Genomic DNA, 14,452 nt, shown 5'->3' on the forward strand with positions numbered 1-14,452 from the left:
CAATCTCATAGCTGGATTACATTTCAGTTTGAGGTGCAGACATCCGAAGCTGCATCTTAATTAATTAAATAAATTAAATAAAATTATTCATAATTTGGCAAACTTTATTACAATAGACCTCCAAGGGCTCATTTACATGTTTAATTTTCACACACTTGTGCTATCTGATAATTTAACAGATAGTACTCATATGTTTGATAGTCTATGGGTCCACTTACACATCTGTGACAGAGAGGTCAGTAGAAAATTGCAGACATGTCTGATTTTGATCTGAGGGTCAGATCACAATGGGCAATGCAAGTCAATCGGTCCCTGAACAAAATTAGTCTGATTTTCATGGACCGTCAGAATTGTTAGGTTAGTCTGCAAGTCAGACCCTCAGGGATATTGGATGGCTGCCAGATGTGAGGATGCTTAAGCAATGATGGACAGAGACAGACGTAATCTGTTCAGATGCCATAAATTTAATAGTTCCGGACAGTCAGTTATATACACTTTTGAGTAGGCGTATACATTATGTTCGTGCGCGAATCAGCTGTTTATTACATATGAGACCATCATTAATTCATCATCAATTCATTAGGTAATCCTTACATAAGAGGTAACTTGAGGGTAGACACGTACAGTGCTAAGGTTCCATCTGATTAGCCTAACCCTCTCAACAACTCTAATTGGTAATCAATAGTCAGCAGAATGACTTTAGCAAAGCTAGGCATGTCCAGACATATTCTGTATATGTGTGAATCATAAGAATATATCAAGGTGGTCCCTGATTTCCCCATCAGTATGGAGAAGGTGGAGAAACTCTTTTTTCTATTTCTCCACGGACGAGAAAAGCAGGTGACACTCAGACCACACGCTGATCAGAGTTTGATCAAAGTCTGATCAGAATACTTGGCCCATTTTTCTCATATGTGGAAAAATCTGACGCATGAATGAGCCCTAAGCCTGACTTATGGATCGCCAATCTTATTAAATATCCTCTAATCCTTGGACATCAGCTGGGACAACAAAAGTTCTCAGCGTACTCCTACCATTTTTTATTTTTTCTTTAAACCAAAGAAATGGGATAAAATAATGTATAAAAAAGTGAATCTGCAATATGTAAAACAACTAACCAAAGATTAGGGGAAAGCAATGCAAAATGTCACATTAAATGGAAAACATTTATTAAAATGATGAGAGATTATTGGGGTTCATAAGACTGATTACATTTTAATGGGCTCCTCCAGTAATTTTTGAAGCTGACAAGCTCCTCTCGTTATCTTAAGATGTGGCTATATAGCGTTTAAGAAAACACATTTAAAGCAAATTATGATTAAGTTGTTATTTTTTTTAATTCCAAGAAAAGATTTTCAGCTCATGATTGCGATGGTGAATTTCTGCAAGGCATTGAGTAAGTCCCAGGCACAGTGTTGACGAGTATTATCTTGCCTTGTATGAGGTGTGGGGGAGGAAGGTATGGATGCTGTGATACAGGTGTACAGCCAAGACTCTGAGGTGTAATTGAGCGAAAATTGCATAAATCCCTCTCCAAATGTTATTTCTCTTCTACAGGTCAGCACTTATAAATTGTCCTGGGCAGACACAAAATCAGAGGTGTCACTTTGTGTGCCACTTTAATCCCCCTGGAACAGATTCACCCACACACTCACTTAGAGTAATCACTCAAATGCGGAACTGTGACCTCTCATTAAAGGCAATTTTTTTTACACTGCTCAGGTCCTGTCAACTCCATGTAAATATGGCTCTATGCAGTATGAATAATCAGCAGAATAGGCTAAACCCCATAAAAGTAAAAAAATCTAATTGTTAAAAATATAAATTGTGGAAATTAGGTTTGCTTGTTTAGTGCATCCTATGTGCCACAGTGTGCGCGCATAGTGCAGAAGGTTCAGAACTGGTGTTTCATACAGAAGGATGCCAAGCTCTAGTACAGGAATAGAACACAGCACCAGCTTAACAACAAACTTTCTCCCATAAAATCATTGGCAGTAATCAGGGTGAAATGCTTATTTCCTTTTTTCACTCACTTTGGAATTTGTTACATTTATAGATTTTGGTCGATTTAATTATATTATTTATTCATAAAACAAGTTTTCCAATGAACTTTTATTGTTTTCTATTTTCAACTGAAGAGGCATGGAAAAGTTGGTGGTCATTTCAGTTACTTGAAGTGCTAAGTAGAGATGAATGAATATTTCAATGTTCGGTTCGGATTACAATTGCCGAATTTGCAATATTTGCCAATTAATTTGATGAATTTTCACCGCACATAACCGAACGCCTTTACAATCAATGGGAGGAAAAAAAAAACGCATGCACAACACCTTATAATGGCCCCAAATGCTGCCAAATCACAACAAATTAGGGCAGACACCAGCAAAGTGGCTTCACCCACAGTACAAATTATAGCATGGCACAGCAGCATTCAGCCAGACATGAGGTAAGGGGTCTGGGACAGCATTTACAGCTTTCAATTGAACGTCACAGTAAGACAAGGTGGGTCAGGGATCAGTGAAGGCCTCCTTTGCTGGGAGCCCTGATACCACATGCAACACCTCTACCTGCTTTCATGCAGAGCCACACTCTGGTGGCACAAATATCAGTTTTATAGACTACCATTGTCAGAAAAAATATAGGATAGTAACAAAGGTAGTTGAGTCCAAGGAAGTAGAGGCCTGACCCAGCCAGGAGTGTTCACATTTCCAAAAATTATTGGCAGACACCATCAAAGTGGCAACAATTTCACCACAGTAGAAATAGTACAATAGGGACCAATAGGTCTTCCACTACACCCAACCCAGCAGATGGACACCCAACCAGGATTGTTCACATTTAAACAAATGAGGGCCTTACACCACTGAAGTGTCATCAATTTCACCACAATAGAAATAGTATAATAGGGACCGACAGGTTTTCCACTACACCCAATATAGCAGATGGACACCTAACCAGGAGTGTTCATATTTCCAAAAATTAGTGGCAGACACCACAAAAGTGGCATCAATTTCACCACAGTAGAAATAGTATAATAGGGACTGACAGGTCTTCCACTATGCCCAATCCAGCAGATGGACACTCAACCCTGAGTGTTCACATTTTAAAAAATGAGGGCTTGACACCACCGATGTGGAATAACTATCACGAGAACAGAAATAGTATAATTGGGACTGAGATGTCTTCCACTACAGCTAACTCAGCCGATGTAGACCAACCATGACTGTTCACATTTCCACAAATATGTGTTGACATCAGCAGCAGTAGCCACAGCAGGCACAGAAGTCACACTAAAGATATCACAGAGTGACATTAATGCATCACACTAAAAAATGCAATATCACCTATTCTGTACAGTCTGGGATTGGGGTGCAAAAGTCTTTGGAGACCCATGACTTGTTCATCTTGATGAAAATTAGGCAGTCTACACTTTCAGGGGACAGCCGGTTGCGCTTATCCGTCAGGACACCACCAGCAGCGCTGAAGACACATTCCGAGAGAACGTTTGCTGCCGGGCATGATAAAATCTCCAAGGCGTGTCAGGCGAGCTGGATAGATTCTGGAAGTGGGGGTGAGTCACTCCTCTCATCAAAGTTTTTATCCTCTTAATATATTGCAGTCATAATATTATATAGCACTGTGTACTTACAAATGCTCATTTTGCCTTTCTACTCAGCCAAGGCTGGAATCACACTAGCGTTTTGAGGAGCTGCGGAGGGCTGCAGACTTCCTCCATGAAGCCCCGCCCTCGGCCGCTAGCTCTGCCTACTTCTGCATGCGGCCTGCGTACCTATCTTTAACATTAGGTACGCAGGTCATGCCACTGTATGCAGATGCTTCCGCATGCATCGTTTTGACGATGTGGAGAAAAAAAAATTCCTACCAACTGCGTCCTACGCTGGTCGCTGCATCATCAAAACGATGCATGTGGAAGCATCCGCATACAGCCGCACGACCTGCGTGCCTACTGTTAACCCCTTCATGACCCAGCCTATTTTGACCTTAATGACCTTGCCGTTTTTTGCAATTCTGACCAGTGTCCCTTTATGAGGTAATAACTTAAGAACGCTTCAACGGATCCTAGCGGTTCTGAGATTGTTTTTTCGTGACATATTGGGCTTCATGTTAGTGGTAAATTTAGGTCAATAATTTCTGAGTTTATTTGTGAAAAAAACGGAAATTTGGCGAAAATTTTGAAAATTTCCCAATTTCACATTTTGAATTTTTATCCTGTTAAACCAGAGAGTTATGTGACACAAAATAGTTAATAAATAACATTTCCCACATGTCTACTTTACATCAGCACAATTTTGGAAACAAAATTTTTTTTTGCTAGGAAGTTATATGGGTTAAAATTTGACCAGTGATTTCTCATTTTTACAACAAAATTTACAAAACCATTTTTTTTAGGGACCACCTCACATTTGAAGTCAGTTTGAGGGTTCTATATGGCTGAAAATACCCAAAATTGACACCATTCTAAAAACTGTACCCCTCAAGGTGCTTAAAACCACATTCAAGAAGTTTATTAACCCTTCAGGTGTTTCACAGCAGCAGAAGCAACATGGAAGGAAAAAATGAACATTTAACTTTTTAGTCACAAAAATGATCTTTTAGAAACAATTTTTTTATTTTCCCAAGGGTAAAAGGAGAAACTAGACCACGAAGGTTGTTGTCCAATTTGTCCTGAGTACGCTGATACCTCATATGTGGGGGTAAACCACTGTTTGGGCGCACGGCAGGGCTCGGAAGGGAAGGAGTGCCATTTGACTTTTTGAATGAAAAATTGGCTCCAATCTTTAGCGGACACCATGTCGCATTTGGAGAGCCCCCGTGTGCCTAAACATTGGAGCTCCCCCACAAGTGACCCCATTTTGAAAACTAGACCCCACAAGGAACTTATCTAGGGGCATATTGAGCACTTTAAACCCCCAGGTGCTTCACAAATTGATATGTAAAAATGAAAAAGTACTTTTTTTTCACAAAAAAAATATTTTAGCCTCAACTTTTTCATTTTCACATGGGCAACAGGATAAAATGGATCCCAAAATTTGTTGGGCAATTTCTCCTGAGTACACCTATACCTCACATGTGGGGGTAAACCACTGTTTGGGCACATGGTAAGGCGCGGAAGGGAAGGAGCGCCATTTGAATTTTTGAATGAAAAATTATCTCCATTGTTAGCGGACACCATGTCACGTTTGGAAAGCCCCTGTGTGCCTAAACATTGGAGCTCCCACACAAGTGAGCCCATTTTGGAAACTAGACCCCCCAAGGAACTTATCTAGAAGCATAGTGAGCACTTTAAACCCTCAGGTGCTTCACAAATTGATCCGTAAAAATGAAAAAGTACTTTTTTTTCACACAAAATTTCTTTTAGCCTCAATTTTTTCATTTTCACATGGGCAACAGGAGAAAATGGAACCTAAAATTTGTTGGGCAATTTCTCCTGAGTACGCCGATACCTCATATGTGGGGGTAAACCATTGTATGGGTGCACGTCAAGGCTCGGAAGGGAAGGCGTGCCATTTGACTTTTTGAATGGAAAATTAGCTCCAATCGTTAGCGGACACCATGTCGCGTTTGGAGAGCCCCTGTGTGCCTAAATATTAGAGGTCCCCTACAAGTGACCGCATTTTAGAAACTAGACCCCCCAAGGAACTTATCTAGATGCATAGTGAGCACTTTAAACCCCCAGGTGCTTTACCGAAGTTTATACCGCAGAGCCGTGAAAATAAAAAATAATTATTCTTTCCTCAAAAATGATTTTTAGCCCAGAATTTTTTATTTTCCCAAGGGTAACAGGAGAAATTGGACCCCAAATGTTGTTGTCCAGTTTGTCCTGAGTACGATGATACCCCATATGTGGGGGTAAACCACTGTTTGGGCGCACGGCAGGGCTCGGAAGGGAAGGCATGCCATTTGGCTTTTTGAATGGAAAATTAGCTCCAATCATTAGCGGACACCATGTCGCGTTTGGAGAGCCCCTGTGTGCCTAAACATTGTAGCTCCCTGACAAGTGACCCCATTTTGGAAACTAGACCTCCCAAGGAACTAATCTAGATGTGTGGTGAGCACTTTGAACCCCCAAGTGCTTCACTGAAGTTTATGACGCAGAGCCATGAAAATAAAAAATAATTTTTCTTTTCTCAAAAATGATTTTTTAGCCCACAATTTTTTATTTTCCCAAGGGTAACAGGAGAAATTAGACCCCAAAAGTTGTTGTCCAGTTTCTCCTGAGTATGCTGATACCCCATATGTGGGGGTAAACCACTGTTTTGGCGCATGGCAGGGCTCGGAAGGGAAGGCATGCCATTTGGCTTTTTGAATGGAAAATTAGCTCCAATCATTAGCGGACACCATGTCGCGTTTGGAGAGCCCCTGTGTGCCTAAACATTGTAGCTCCCTGACAAGTGACCCCATTTTGGAAACTAGACCTCCCAAGGAACTAATCTAGATGTGTGGTGAGCACTTTGAACCCCCAAGTGCTTCACTGAAGTTTATGACGCAGAGCCATGAAAATAAAAAATAATTTTTCTTTTCTCAAAAATGATTTTTTAGCCCACAATTTTTTATTTTCCCAAGGGTAACAGGAGAAATTAGACCCCAAAAGTTGTTGTCCAGTTTCTCCTGAGTATGCTGATACCCCATATGTGGGGGTAAACCACTGTTTGGGCACATGTCGGGGTTCGGAAGGGAAGTAGTGACGTTTTGAAATGCAGACTTTGATGGAATGCTCTGCGGGTGTCACGTTGCGTTTGCAGAGCCCCTGATGTGCCTAAACAGTAGAAACTCCCCACAAGTGACCCCATTTTGGAAACTAGACCCCCCCAAGGAACTTATCTAGATGTGTGGTGAGCACTTTGAACCCCCAAGTGCTTCACAGAAGCTTATAACGCAGAGCCGTGAAAATAATAAATGTGTTTTCTTTCCTCAAAAATATTTGTTTAGCCCAGAATTTTTTAATTTTCCCAAGGATAACAGGAGAAATTTGACTGCAAGAGTTATTGTCCAGTTTCTCCTGAGTACACTGATACCCCATATGTGGTGGAAAACTACTGTTTGGGCACATGCCGTGGCTCGGAAGGGAAGTAGTGATGCTTTGTATTGCAGACTTTGATGGAATGGCCTGCGGGCATCATGTTACGTTTGCAGAGCCCCTGATGTGCCTAAATAGTAGAAACCCCCAACAAGTGACCCCATTTTGGAAACTAGACCCCCCAAGGAACTTATCTAGATAGTGGTGAGCACTTTGAACCCCCAAGTGCTTCACAGAAGCTTATAACGCAGAGCCATGAAAATAAAAAATAATTTTTCTTTTCTCAAAAATGATTTTTTAGCCCACAATTTTTTATTTTCACAAGGGTAACAGGAGAAATTGGACCCCAACAGTTGTTGTCCAGTTTCTCCTGAGTACGCTGATACCCTATATGTGGGGGTAAACCACTGTTTGGGCACACGTTGGGGTTCGGAAGGGAAGTAGTGACGTTTTGAAATGCAGACTTTGATGGAATGCTCTGCGGGTGTCACGTTGCGTTTGCAGAGCCCCTGATGTGCCTAAACAGTAGAAACTCCCAACAAGTGACCCCATTTTGGAAACTAGATCCCCCAAGGAACTTATCTAGATGTGTGGTGAGCACTTTGAACCCCCAAGTGCTTCACAGAAGTTTATAACGCAGAGCCGTGAAAATAATAAATGTGTTTTCTTTCCTCAAAAATATTTTTTTAGCCCAGAATTTTTTAATTTTCCCAAGGATAGCAGGAGAAATTTGACTGCAAGAGTTGTTGGCCAGTTTCTCCTGAGTATGCTGATACCCCATATGTGGGGGAAAACCACTGTTTGGGCACATGCCAGGGCTTGGAAAGGAAGTAGTGACGCTTTGGAATGCAGACTTTGATGGAATGGCCTGCGGGCATCATATTACGTTTGCAGAGCCCCTGATGTGCCTAAACAGTAGAACCCCCCCACAAGTGACCCCATTTTGGAAACTAGACCCCCCAAGGAACTTATCTAGATATGTGGTGAGCACTTTGAACCTCCAAGTGCTTCACAGAAGTTTACAATGCAGAGCTGTGAAAATAAAAAATCATTTTTCTTTCCTCACAAATGATGTTTTAGCAAGCAATTTTTTATTTTCACAAGGGTAACAGGAGAAATTGGACCCCAATAGTTGTTGCGCAGTTTGTCCTGAGTATGCCGGTACCCCATATGTGGGGGTAAACCACTGTTTGGGCGCACGTCAGGGCCCAGAAGGGAGGGAGCACCATTTGACTTTTTGAACGCAAGATTGGCTGGAATCAATGGTGGCGCCATGTTGCGTTTGGAGACCCCTGATGTGCCTAAACAGTGGAAACCCCTCAATTCTTACTCCAACACTATCCCCAACACACCCCTAACCCTAATGCCAACTCTAGCCATAACCCTAATCACAACCCTAACCCCAACACACCCCTAAACACAACCCTAACCCCAACACACCCCTAACCCTAATCCCAACCCTAACGCTAATCCTAACCCTAACCACAACCCTAACCCCAACACACCCCTAACCATAACCCTAACCACAAGCCTAATCTTAACCCTATTTCCAACCCTAGCCCTAATTCCAACCCTAACTCTAATTCCAACCCTAACCCTAAGGCTATGTGCCCACGTTGCGGATTCGTGTGAGATTTTTTCGCACCATTTTTGAAAAATCCGCAGGTAAAAGGCACTGCGTTTTACATGCAGATTTACCGCAGATTTCCAGTGTTTTTTGTGCGGATTACACCTGCGGATTGCTATTGAGGAACAGGTGTAAAACGCTGCAGAATCCACACAAAGAATTGACATGCTGTGGAAAATACAACGCAGCATTTCTGCGTGGTATTTTCCGCACCATGGGCACAGCGGATTTGGTTTTCCATAGGTTTACATGGTACTGTAAACCTGATGGATCACTGCTACGAATCTGCAGCGGCCAATCCTCTACGGATCCGCAGCCAAATCCGCACCATGTGCACATAGCCTAATTCTAAGGGTATGTGCACACGCTGCGGAAAACGCTGCGGAAAACGCTGCTGCGGGTCCGCAGCAGTTTCCCATGAATTTACATTTGAATGTAAACCTATGGGAAACAAAAAACGTTGTGCACATGCTGCGGAAAAAACTGCGTGGAAACGCAGCGGTTTACATTCCGCAGCATGTCACTTCTTTCTGCAGATTCCGCAGCGGTTTTACAACTGTTCCAATAGAAAACGCAGTTGTAAAACCGCAGTGAAATCTGCAGAAAAACCGCAGAAAAACCACGGTAAATCCGCTTTAAATCCGCAGCCGTTTTGCACTGCGGATTTATCAAATCCGCTGCAGAAAAATCCGCAGAGTACCAGAATACGTGTGCACATAGCCTTACCCTAGCCCTAACCCTACCCCTAACCCTAACCCTACCCCTAACCCTACCCCTAACCCTACCCCTACCCCTAACCCTAACCCTAGTGGGAAAAAAAATAAAAATATTTTCTTTATTTTATTATTGTCCCTACCTATAGGGGTGATAAAGGGGGGGGTTCATTTACTATTTTTTTTATTTTGATCACTGTGATGGGTTATATCACAGTGAGCAAAATGTACATGGAACGAATCTGCCGGTCGGCAGATTCGGCGGGCGCACTGCGCATGCGCCCGCCATTTTGGAAGATGGCGGCGCCCAGGGAGAAGACGGACCGACTCCGGGAGGATCGGTAAGTATGAAGGGGTGGTGGGGGGGTGGATCGGAGCGCAGGGGGGGTGGATCGGAGCACCGGGGGAGCGGACACGAGGACGGGGGAGCGGACAGGCGGACGCAGGGGAGTACGGGACTGAACGGAGGACCGGGGAGCAGATCGGTGGCAGTGGGGGGGGGGCAGATCACGATTTCCAGCCATGGCCGATGATATTGCAGCATCGGCCATGGCTGGATTGCAATATTTCACCATTTTCATAGGTGAAATATTGCAAATTGCTCTGATTGGCTGTTGCACTTTCAACAGCCAATCAGAGCGATCGTAGCCACGTGGGGGCAAAGTTACACCCCCTGGGCTAAAGTACCACTCCCCCTGTCCCTGCAGATCAGGTGAAATTGGAGTTAACCCTTTCACCCGATCAGCAGGGACGCGATCCCTCCATGACGCATACGGTGCGTCACAGGTCGGATTGGCACCGACTTTCATGACGCAGCGTATGCGTCAAAGGTCGGGAAGGGGTTAAAGAATGGTATGCAGGCCGCATGCAGAAGTAGGCGGAGCTAGCGGCCGAGGGTCGGGCTTCACGGAGGAAGTCCGCAGCCGTCCACAGCTTCTCAAAACGCTAATGTGAAACTGGCCTAATTCTTCTCTTTTATCTGCTCTATATAAAAACAGGAAGTCTCTTGTGCCTGCAGAAATCATTAATCTCAACTTCTGACCCAGCTGCCCCACTTCTCCCCAGAGACCAGAAACTTTTGCTGTTACTAATCAGTCATGAATAGGGTTGAGCGACTTTCATTTTTTTAAGATCGAGTCGGGTTTTGTGAAACCCGACTTTGTCCAGAGTCGAGTCGAGTGCAGTCGGCCGATTATCGCTAAAAGTCGGGGATCGACCGAAACGCGAAACCCAATGCAAGTCAATGGGGAAGCATAGTCGGCAGTGAGTGGAGGCCAGGAAAACTCCTACAGTGCCATTTTAATGCCAAAAACATCCATTCTTGTTTTCTGAAGCTTGTCAATCTTAATTAACTTTATAATAATAGTTGGGCATTGGAAATTGGGGGTCTTTTGGCAAAAGTTGTGGGGGGTAGGGCTGGTTCAAGGTTTTAGTGGGGCCAGGAAACGTGGACTACGTCACGGCGGTGGAGCAGTGAGAGGTAAGTATGTCAAGTTTGCAAGTGCTGTGATCCTAAGCAAGCAGGGGGGGGCCCACTCGTTGGCATTGGCACTGGCACAGGGCCCCTCAAAGTACAGCGGTGTGTTTGCACGGCGGGGGCGCCTCCCACCAGCAGTGACACTTTTGCGTACTCTGAGGAGCCCTGTGCCAGTGACGTCGCCAACGAGTATGCCCCCCCACCTGATGAAGGAACCTGCACTTTCATCTGCACCTTCCTCTTTGTCCCTGTGTAAGGTGGTATAACATGCGGGAAGGGGAACCTTACATTCAGCAGGGTCAGATTCTGGCTGTGTAGAGTGCAAGGGGAATGTAGTGGTCTAGGTCAATGTACCAGCAGACTCATCTAGCAGTGGCTGGGCAATGGGCAGGATGAGGAGGAAACACAGATATAGGGTCAAAGAATAAAGTAGGCTAAATGCAGTTCAAAATTGGTAACAGGACTAAACAGGCGGCATTGCTTTGTTCAGTGGAGGAGCAAACCCAGGAGCAGCAGACACTGTTTTAAGGGCCCAACCACACTAGTAGGCCAAATGCAGTTTAATATCTGCTACTATAGGCCAAAAGCCTAAAGACTGAAGCTCAGCTTTATACAGTGGAGGACAACACCAAGGAGCGGCAGACACCGTTAGTAGTCCGTAACCAAAGTTGAAGGCCAAATGCAGTTTAATATCTGATACTATAGGCCGAAAGCCAGAAGGTTGAAGCTCAGCTTTATTCAGTTGAGGACAAACACCAGGGAGGGGCAGACACCGTAAGTAGGCCCTAACCACCAATTTTTTAAAAAACATCACTTAATGAGAGCCAGAAGGTTGAAGCTCAGATTTATTCAGTTGAGGATAACACCAGGGAGCGGTTGACACTGCTAGTAGGCCCTAACCACCAAATTTTTTAAAAAACATCACTTAGTGAGAGCCAGAAGGTTGAAGCTCAGATTTATTCAGTTGAGGAAAACACCAGGGAGCGGCAGACACCGTTAGTAGGCCGTAACCAAAGTTGAAGGCCAAATGCAGTTTAATATCTGATACTATAGGCCAAAAGCCAGAAGGTTGAAGCTCAGCTTTATACAGTTGAGGACAAACACCAGGGAGGACACCGTTAGTAGGCCCTAACCACCAATTTTTTAAAAAACATCACTTAATGAGAGCCAGAAGGTTGAAGCTCAGATTTATTCAGTTGAGGAAAACACCAGGGAGCGGCAGACACCGTTAGTAGGCCCTAACCACCAAGTTTTTTAAAAAACATCACTTAATGAGAGCCAGAAGGTTGAAGCTCAGATTTATTCAGTTGAGGAAAACACCAGGGAGCGGCAGACACCGTTAGTAGGCCGTAACCAAAGTTGAAGGCCAAATGCAGTTTAATATCTGATACAATAGGCCGAAAGCCAGAAGGTTGAAGCTCAGCTTTATACAGTTGAGGACAAACACCAGGGAGGGGCAGACACCGTTAGTAGGCCCTAACCACCAATTTTTTAAAAAACATCACTTAATGAGAGCCAGAAGGTTGAAGCTCAGATTTATTCAGTTGAGGAAAACACCAGGGAGCGGCAGACACCGTTAGTAGGCCCTAACCACCAAATTTTTTAAAAAACATCACTTAATGAGAGCCAGAAGGTTGAAGCTCAGATTTATTCAGTTGAGGAAAACACCAGGGAGCGGCAGACACCGTTAGTAGGCCCTAACCACCAAATTTTTTAAAAAACAACACTTAATGAGAGCCAGAAGGTTGAAGCTCAGATTTATTCAGTTGAGGAAAACACCAGGGAGCGGCAGACACCGTTAGTAGGCCGTAACCAAAGTTGAAGGCCAAATGCAGTTTAATATCTGATACTATAGGCCGAAAGCCAGAAGATGGAAGCTCAGCTTTATACAGTTGAGGACAAACACTAGGGAGGGGCAGACACCGTTAGTAGGCCCTAACCACCAATTTTTTAAAAAACATCACTTAATGAGAGCCAGAAGGTTGAAGCTCAGATTTATTCAGTTGAGGAAAACACCAGGGAGCGGCAGACACCGTTAGTAGGCCCTAACCACCAAATTTTTTAAAAAACATCACTTAATGAGAGCCAGAAGGTTGAAGCTCAGATTTATTCAGTTGAGGAAAACACCAGGGAGCGGCAGACACCGTTAGTAGGCCCTAACCACCAAATTTTTTAAAAAACAACACTTAATGAGAGCCAGAAGGTTGAAGCTCAGATTTATTCAGTTGAGGAAAACACCAGGGAGCAGCAGACACCGTTAGTAGGCCGTAACCACCAAGTTTTTTAAAAAACAGCACTTAATGAGAGCCAGAAGGTTGAAGCTCAGATTTAGACAGTGGAGGACAATTTGAATTAGGGACTGCAGACAGACTTAGTAGGCTGTCCCCTGTGGACCATGCATCCACCACATTAACCCATTGCGCCGTAATGGACACGTAACCTTCCGTGGCCATGCCTACATGTCCATGCGTCTGTTGTCAGGTGCACCTTTGTACTCACAGATTGCCAGAGTGCATGGACAAAGCGGTCTTTTACATGCTGGTGGAGGGTTGGGATGGCTTTTCTCGCAAAAGAAGTGTCTACTGGTTAGCTTGTAGCGTGGTACAGCGTTGTCCATCATGGCTTTATTAATATTAAATAAAATATATAAATAGGCTCTATGAACTTTTAAATAGGTTCCAGGGGTACACGGGAAGCATTGGTGTGGTCAGTGGAGGAGTATTGCAAGGAGGGACCGCAGACAGGCTAACGAAGGCCTAAAATAAATAAAAATAGGCTCAAGGCAGTTTTAAATCGGTTACATGGATACACAGGCAGCATTGTGGTCAGTGGAGGAGTATTGCAAGGAGGGACAGCAGACAGGCTAATGAAGGCCTAAAATAACAAAAATTAGTCTCAAGGCAGTTTTAAATCGGTTACAAGGATACACAGGCAGCATTGTGGTCAGTGGAGGAGTATTGCAAGGAGGGACAGCAGACAGGCTAATGAAGGCCTAAAATAACAAAAATTAGTCTCATGGCAGTTTTAAATCGGTTACATGGATACACAGGCAGCATTGTGGTCAGTGGAGGAGTATTGCAAGGAGGGACCGCAGACAGGCTAACGAAGGCCTAAAATAAATAAAAATAGGCTCAAGGCAGTTTTAAATCGGTTACATGGATACACAGGCAGCATTGTGGTCAGTGGAGGAGTATTGCAAGGAGGGACAGCAGACAGGCTAATGAAGGCCTAAAATAACAAAAATTTGTCTCATGCAGTTTTAAATCGGTTACATGGATACACAGGCAGCAATGTGGTCAGTGGAGGAGTATTGCAAGGAGGGACCGCAGACAGGCTAACGAAGGCCTAAAATAACAAAAATTAGGTTCATGGCAGTTTTAAATCGGTTACATGGATACACAGGCAGCATTGTGGTCAGTGGAGGAGTATTGCAAGGAGGGACCGCAGACAGGCTAACGAAGGCCTAAAATAACAAAAATTAGTCTCATGGCAGTTTTAAATCGGTTACATGGATACACAGGCAGCATTGTGGTCAGTGGAGGAATATTGCAAGGAGGGACCGCAGACAGGCTAACGAAGGCCTAAAATAACATAAA

The sequence above is a fragment of the Ranitomeya variabilis genome, chromosome 5 (assembly GCF_051348905.1).
Source record: "Ranitomeya variabilis isolate aRanVar5 chromosome 5, aRanVar5.hap1, whole genome shotgun sequence".
NCBI classification, from domain to species: domain Eukaryota; kingdom Metazoa; phylum Chordata; class Amphibia; order Anura; family Dendrobatidae; genus Ranitomeya; species Ranitomeya variabilis.